The 8257-nt window shown below is 38.1% G+C and overlaps 1 pseudogene; it reads left to right on the top strand.

The window, feature by feature from the left end:
• The first annotated feature begins 902 nt into the window (after positions 1-902).
• On the top strand, positions 903-7968 carry LOC143850358 (inactive protein kinase SELMODRAFT_444075-like; annotated as a pseudogene).
• Positions 7969-8257: the final 289 nt, after the last annotated feature.

The following is an 8257-nucleotide window of genomic DNA, read 5'->3' as shown; positions in this document are numbered from 1 at the left end:
TTTAGGATTTTCCATGAAATTAGAATCTTAGGAGAACTTGCACCTAGATTGAATCCAAACAAATTAAAGAATCAAGATACACATTTAGGATCCACAAAGAAATTAGATCATAGGATGCATGTCACTTAGTTCGCACATTAATAGAGAGTTGAATGAGCCATTTAAAATAAATTTAAAAGAGTTAGCTTTTGGAATCGAAGACCGATTATCGGGCGGGAATGGTGCATGTGGTGGATAACTCCCCATACCTTCCATTCTTGTAACCAGGTAGCGAGTCTAGATTTCTGGTTAATTATGGGTCCTAGATCCCACATCTAGGTGGCGACTCTGTCAGTCTCTTTTGTGTGGAATTCGGATTGCCTTAGTGATCCCAAGTTCATATAAAAGATGAATTAAAATCAATAATTAAAATGCACATGCCAATCGCGTGGGTACGAGAGACCAATAGAGAGCGTGGCGGCTCGCGCCCCACCCCTCTCGAGGGACCGGGTCCCACAATACCTCTTTGCATCCAAGAAGGAGTGGTACTCTCAGCTTGTTGTCTCAACTAGAATTTCGCTAATTATTTGTTTCATGAATATTTGAGCCTATTTGCTTCTTTGAGGTCATGATTTTGTTACATCCTTCTTAGTGTTAAGAGAAGTATTGGTTTACATGTGTACTTTGTCATACGGATTTTGCCATAAGAAGAATGGGTATAGGTAATAGGTTGATATTTGGATTCAGGGTAAACACTCCATCTAGCTTGGTCGAATTAGGATAATGATAGACAGCTTTGTTGTTTTTGGTTCTTCTATGTCTTCTGCCCCTGTGTTTCCTTTCTCGAAAATGGATTTCTGTGAGATGGGTTTAAGAGGGTGGTTCTGGTAATAAGACTTTCATTAGAATTATGGATAGGTGGGATGAGTACCAATCTACATCAGAAGCGTGTGAAGCAGGATAAGGGCTCGGGTGTGGCCGAGAAGGTTGTGGTTGCTATTAAGGCTTCCAAGGAAATTCCTAGGACTGCTCTTATAAGGGCCTTGACTTATGTTGTTCAACCTGGAGATTGTATAACTTTGTTGGTGGTAGTCCCAGCCCATAGTTCTGATAGAAAATGGGGTTTTCCAAAATTTGCAGGAGACTGCTAGTGGACACAGAAAGGTGATATTCATGACTGCTAGCCCATAGATTCCTGTTCTTAAATGATGCTTCAGCTTCATGATGTTCATGACTCAAACAAGATAAATATCAAGATAAAGATCATTTTTGTATCTCCATGTGGAGCAGTAGCTGTAGAATTTAGGAAAGCACAAGCTAATGGGTTATCTTGGACAAACAACTGAAGCATGAAGATAAATGCAGTCAAAAGAAGCATCTGAAAAACCTCCAAACGATGTTGGTGATAATCTGAATTCCATTTGGGGGGGGGGGGTAGTTGTGACTCCATCTAGCAGTCCAGAGCTTGGGACTCTATTCACTGCAACCGAGGCCGGGACTTCCTCAATATCAAGTTCAGATCCTGGAACATCACCATTTTTTTATCTTTGAAATTAATGGAAACCTGAAGAAAAAGGAGTCTATAATAACAAAGGAAGACAGGAATTTGGATGCAACTAGCTCTGACATAGATAGTGAAAATCTGAGCCCTCCTTCGACTAGCTTAGACTTCCAACATGGGTGGCAGAGATTATCAGTGCTGGCCGCACATCTTCATAACACGTTGAGGAAAGCTCGCAAAGACACAATGATAGAGTTCAGAATTCCACTGCCAAAGCCTTGCTGGAGAAATTCTCTAAACTTGACTGTGAAGCTGGAATTTTCATGCTGAATTATAGAGTAGATATGGACTTAAGTGGAAACAATAGAGAAGCAATATCACTATAGAGAAATGCACCTCTCGGACCTCCTCCACTGTGTTCGATATGTCAACACAAAGCACCTATTTTTTGGAAAACTCCCAAGGTCGTTTAGCTATGCTGAGCTGGAACTTGCTACGGGTAGGTTTTCATAAGCAAACTTCTTGGTTGAAGGTGGGTTTGGATCTGTTTCCAAAGGGGTCTCACCAAATGGCAAGGCAGTTGCCGTGAAGGAGCACAAACTGGCTAATTCTCAAGGGGATCTCGAGTTTTGTTCTGAGGTGGAAGTTCTAAGCTGTGCACAGCACAGGAATGTGGTGATGTTAAGTGGATTCTATGTCGAGGACAGGAGGAGGCTACTGGTTTATGAATATATCTGCAATGGTTCTCTGGATTCTAGGGGTTTAAAATTTTATTTAATTCTAGGGGTATTTTTGAGAAAAACTAATTTTCGAAAAATATACAGGGTTTTCAGAAGTAAAATTTGGATGAGAAGTAACTAAAACCTGATCTGATCTCCAGTGAATGTTTCAAGATTTTTTGTTACTGTTAGATATGTCTTATGATTTTTTATGCTAAATCAAGCATACCATATTAAATCTGAAAAAAATAGCCAATTACAATAAACAATTCTAAAAATATTTTTTTGAGATTTAGTGCTAGAATGACATGTTCTCCTAAATGTTTGGATCGATTCGAACTACCTTTACTATGTGTTTCTTTGTAATTTTATAATCTGGACAGATATCTTTGAAATAAAAAATTAATAGTAAATCATCTTTAAAATCCATAAAAAGTTTACAGTAATCTGCTCTGGTTAAGAGAAAGCCACTATAAAAATTTTCTCTTATTGCGATTAGATTTACTATACGTTTATGTGTAAATTTATAATCTAGACAGATATCTTCAACATTAGAGAATTGATAGCAAAACACATTTAAAATCCATTAAAATTTTACAGTAATCTTCTCTGGTAAATAGAAATCTACTGTAAAATTTTCAGCTTCTTTAAATTAGATTCACTATAAGTTGATGTATAAATCTATAATCTGAACTAAAATTTTTTAAAATCCTTAAGAAAATTGAAATAAATTCAAATTGTTATAAAAAATTTCAGAGAATTCTAATGCTACATCATGTATTCAATCTTTAAACTATTGAAACAGAAACCGTAGGAATCATTGATTTTCTTTGTAAATTTGCAATGCTATGATAGTTTAATTGTCAAGATCGCATTCATAATTGTATAATAATTGTGATCAATCCTTGATAATTTGAGCATGTAACTTATAGTACGTTATTGGCTCCGAGGTCTACTGTCCACGGAAATCCTGAAAAACATACCAGGCAATAACATACTATAACTTACGTGCTAAATTATGCAAGGGTGGAAAGCATGATTCCCTTCCATGATGCAATTCAAGGCTGAAACTTACTAGTATTAGAGCCATTGGTATTCCTTAGATTTTAGGATTCGAAAACCTTAAGGAACTAAAAATTGTTAATTTCAGCAAACTGAATTAATTTAATCTGTGTCTTTAGAACCGTTGGATTGCGGTCTCCCATCATAGGAACCTTTAGGGCCCCTTAGGAACACTTACGTCACGTTGTGTTCTAGGTTCTAGGGTGTCCTAGAGTTAGGAGTTCAGCCTCATCACGACCGATTGTTATTATTAGTAATCGAGTCATAGATCTAGCTATACTAGTTAACCCATTTCCCTATAGGACAAGCCTAGTTAATCTAGGATGTGGGTTCACCTGCATTAGTTTAGGGAACGTCTTGCACTTAGATAGGACCATATAGTATCTTAGATAAAGTCCTAGGACAATAAAAGCTACTCAACTTGAATTAAATGAATTCCTTTAAACTGTTGAAATAGTTAGTCCAATTTAGATTGATGTCCTAGATGTTTAGGCATATAGCTTAGTTTAGGACCGAACTACGTCGACTCTAATCCTAGTGAGGCTTGGGGGTACATAGGCAGCTTGGATGCTGGGATAGCATTCGATGCACGAGTCGGCCCTACACACTTCTGTAGGGTTTGTAGGTTTTTAGTTTATTTATTTCTTTATCATTTTCAAACCCTAAATTAAATTGATTAAATCACTTAGGATTTTCCATGAAATTAGATTTTAGGAGAACTCTCATATAGATCGAATCAAACAAATTTAAAAAAATCAAAAGACACATATAGGAACCACATCGAAATTAGATATTAGGATGCATGTCACATAGATCACATTAAGAGAGTTTAAATGAGCCTTTTAAAAGAAATTTAAGAGAGTTAACCTTTGAAATTGAAGACCGGATTATCAGGCAAGAATGGTGCATATAGTGGTAATTCCCCATACCTTCCATTCTCGTAATCAGGTAACAAATCTAGACTTCTGAGACCGCAGATCATTGCAGTGTCACTTATGGGTCCTAGGTCTCTTACCTAAGTGGCGACTCTGATTATTATCTTTTGTGTGAAATTCGGATTGCTTTAGTGATCCCAAGTTCAGAAAAGATGATTTATATTGAAAGTAAAAGGCACACGCCATTCGCATGGTACGAGAGACCAAAAGAGGGGGAGGCGGTTCGCCTCCCCTCTCGTGGGATCGGGTCCCACAGGATGCCATAGAAGGCGAGATGTGAATACCATATAAGGTGGAATGTCGTAAAAGACGGATGTGAACACCGTAAAAGGCGGAGCGCAAAAGAATCTTTTGTGGGGATTGATTAGGATGAGAGAAAATGAACGGATCAAGTGAGCGGATATCCCAATTAATGGCCCTAAACGAATCTAGTCCGGAAGAGGAATGAATGAGTTCAATGGATAGATAACAGATTAGAGAATGGATTAAGTGAATGAGTAATCCACTTATTGGCCCTAGACGAATCTAGCCCAGAATGAGAATTACTTGAGTAAAGGAATGGAAATAATATGGTTTAAGTAAATGAACAATCCACTTAAAGTCCATAGAAGAATCTAGTCCTGATAAAGAATGGTTTAAATGAATGGTTAATTCATTTAAAGACCCTAGGCGAAGCTGGTTCAGATAAGAAATGGTTTAAGTGAATGGATAATTCAATTAAAGGCCCTAGACGATTCTAGTCCAGATAAAGAATGATTTCAATGAATGATTGATTCATTCAAAGGCCCTAGACGAATCTAGTCCAAAATGGTCTAAGTGAATGATTAATTCACTTGGAAGCTGAGATACGGTCTTCGTGAACTGATGGTTCACTCTGAAGCAATGATACGGTCTTCGTAAATGAACAGTCCACTCAGAAGCAATGATACGGTCTTCGTGAGTGAATAGTTGAAATCCCACTAGGCAACCCAAGAGGGGGGTGAATTGGGTTTCTTTAAAAAACTTATTCTCTTTAAAAACTCTTTACCAAAATTATCCTAGTTTTAACTTTTCTCAATTAAGTTAGTTTGATTAATTAAGCTTAATAGTAATGATGTAAACTTTATTCCCTAGTTGATTTTATAACTTGATTAGAATGATGAGAGACTTAATTAGCAAGAGATGGATATCCAATTTCAACTTAAGTGTTAATCACTCACTCAAGCAAGGATATGAATATTAAAGCACCTACAAGAGAGAGTAAGAGAGATGTGTACCAATCACCAATCAAGAGGAGGTAGAGAGATAAGAGGCTTTGACACAATGGCTTTTATAGTGGTTCGGTCTTAAACCCAAGACCTACTCCACTCTTCTCAAGTTTGCTCTCCTTGAGGTATCCACTATCTTCCAAGGAACTTAAATACGACGTTCCTTTCGCCTTGTACAATCCGAGTGTCCAAGCTCCAAGGGTCTTAAATACGGCGCCCTTTGTTGCCAAATACAATGAAGAGAAGAAGATGTTGCTTACTTGCATCTAGATAGGCTAATACAAAGTAAAGCTCACAATGCACTCTCAAAGATGATTACAAGTAATGCCTAAACCAATCTCAAATGATTTTCTCAAATCAAGGCACAAGAGGTTGGTGAGAGAAAATTAACCCAAAAATAGTTTCAAGTAGTTTTCTAGGGTTCTTTAGAGTTGGAGCATATTCATATATTGTTTTGGACCCTTTGAATGGGTATATATGAAGTCCAAACTCCATGTGACCGTTTGGGGGGCAAAACAGTCAAAACTGAGTCAAATAGTCAACTAGCCGTTGGGTCTCCAACGGCTATATTTTTTTGAACAAATACACTGCTCAGAGTTCCGAGGGTATTCTCGGAGTTCCGAGAAACCAAACAGAGATTTAATTTTAAGAGCCTGGAGCATTTCTTGGAGCTTCTAGCATTTTCTCAGAGTTCCGAGCTCGGAGCTCCTAGAATAATTCTCGAAGTTCCGAGACTGGATTTCCAGCAATCAGTGTCCAACTTCAAAAATTCATATCTCCTTCGTTTCTCGACAAATGTCGATATTTTTATACTGTACGGATATGAGAAAAATGAGAGCTATCTGTTAAAAATATTTTCAAAAATATTTGAAAATGTTTTAAACAAGTTATGATAGGATTTAGTTGCTGGTCCAGGTTGTTCACTTGGAACTCTGTTTTGTTCAATGTTGTGTTGAATGCCATATGGGACCCAACATATTGGTGCACCACCATGGCCATTCACTTATCCATTTAAGTCCTTAAAGGGTGTGTTAGTCTCTTTGAAAAATATATTTTTAAGGGTTTTAAGGTGTGCCTTGATCAAGAAAAAATACAAGAGAGAAAGGTGATGCATACTACCATTCTAAGTACTCTCTTGTTCTCTTGAGCCAATCTTCATTTGATCTTCAATAGTGTACTTGGCTTGCTTTGGGATCTTCAAGGTTGAGCTTCTTTGCTTGACACCTTCAAAGGATGATGCCACAATTTGGTTCAAGCTCATTTGCAAGTTGTTGATCCACAAGCTTTGGCCTTCATTGATCTTCCTTTGTTTGTTCAATGCTTTAATATGGTTGTGTGGAACTTCTCCTTGGTTGATCCTCCAAGGTATGGTTTGTCCAAATATGCTCTAGCTCCTTTGTCCTTTGTTTGGTTCATCTTCAAGAATAGGCCATCAATGGTGTGTGCTAGCATGGATTGACATGTGAATTCCCTGTGTATAGCACAACACTCAAGGCAAACAATTAGTCCATAAAAGACTAATCAATTTGTGTTTGTTAATCATCAAAACAAGGTGATTGAATGAACCCATGGGGAACCCTTGGGCTAACAATAGTCCACTCGAAAGCAATAATACGGTCTTCGTAAACGAATAGTCCACTCGGAAGCAATGATACAGTCTTCATGAACAAATATTCCACTCGAAAATAAATATATGGTCTTCGTGAACGAATAGTCCACTCGGAAGCAATGATACGGTCTTCGTGAACGAATAGTCCACTCGGAAGCAATGACACGGTCTTCGTGAACAAATAGTCCACTCGGAAGCAAAGATATGGTATGAGTGAATAGTTGTCCACTCAAAGGCCCTAGATGGGTCAACATCTAGTCCAAGAAAGATTTGGTCTGAATGAACGGCTAGTCCACTCAAAGGCCCTAGACGAATCTAGTCCTAATTCGGATTTCTTGACGGAAATGAACGGCATGGGGTTGAATGGATTTGCTGGGGATGATTAAGTTAAATAGGTATTTCTTCTGTTGAGGATTTGGATGAACAAAGATTTAGAGACAGGATTCAGAGATTTGGAGTAACAGGATTCAGAGACTCGGAGTAATAAGGTTGGGTGCCGTGTACAAACGGGCTCAAGAGGATGAATGTTTCTTTGGCTGACGATTGAAGAGATTTCGAGGGTATGGATTTCAATTGGGTTGGGTTTAAAAGGATATGAATGCCTTGATGATTTTTGCTAGAAATCTTTTACGAAAAGGATTTTCTCTGTTGGGATATCACTTTTGATAAGGATGGCACATTAGGTTTGGGCTATGAGCTGGTTCTACTGGACGAAGTCAGACATCTAGGGATAGTTTTCATCTTGATTTGCTTTAAGTGACAAAGATGCCCCTAGTTTCTATTGTTGCTTTCTTGGCTCTTATGACTATGCTTAATAGGTCGTGATCGATGGATCGAACACATCCCTAATAAACATGGCCGTAGGATACCCTTGGTGAATGTTAATGCTTCTATGTTAGGAATCTACGGATGGTAGGAGTAATGTGGTGGCTTCTCTTGCTTGAATGTTGTATTTCTCATATCAGAGTTCTAAAGGCTTTTTTACCCTTCTACTCCTTGAACCGATTGTCATTTTCTTCTTTTTTTCTATCTTTTTGGAGGTACATCGCCTGCTTTTCAAGCGCCAGACACATTGGCTTCAAAGAGAGAGAGGGGACAAAATGGAGAGAATTTTGAGGAGTTAGAGATAACTCGACGCACGGGATTAGGAGTCCAAGAACTAGGCTAGAACCCTAAGATAAACTAGACTTGCTTCCGTGTCTGAT

This window comes from Tasmannia lanceolata, unplaced genomic scaffold (genome assembly GCF_043159265.1).
Source record: "Tasmannia lanceolata isolate RefF3 unplaced genomic scaffold, GAP_Taslan_0.1 ptg000018l, whole genome shotgun sequence".
NCBI lineage: Eukaryota > Viridiplantae > Streptophyta > Magnoliopsida > Canellales > Winteraceae > Tasmannia > Tasmannia lanceolata.
Note: the sequence above shows the minus strand (reverse complement) of the source record. Positions and strands in the feature narration are given on the sequence as shown.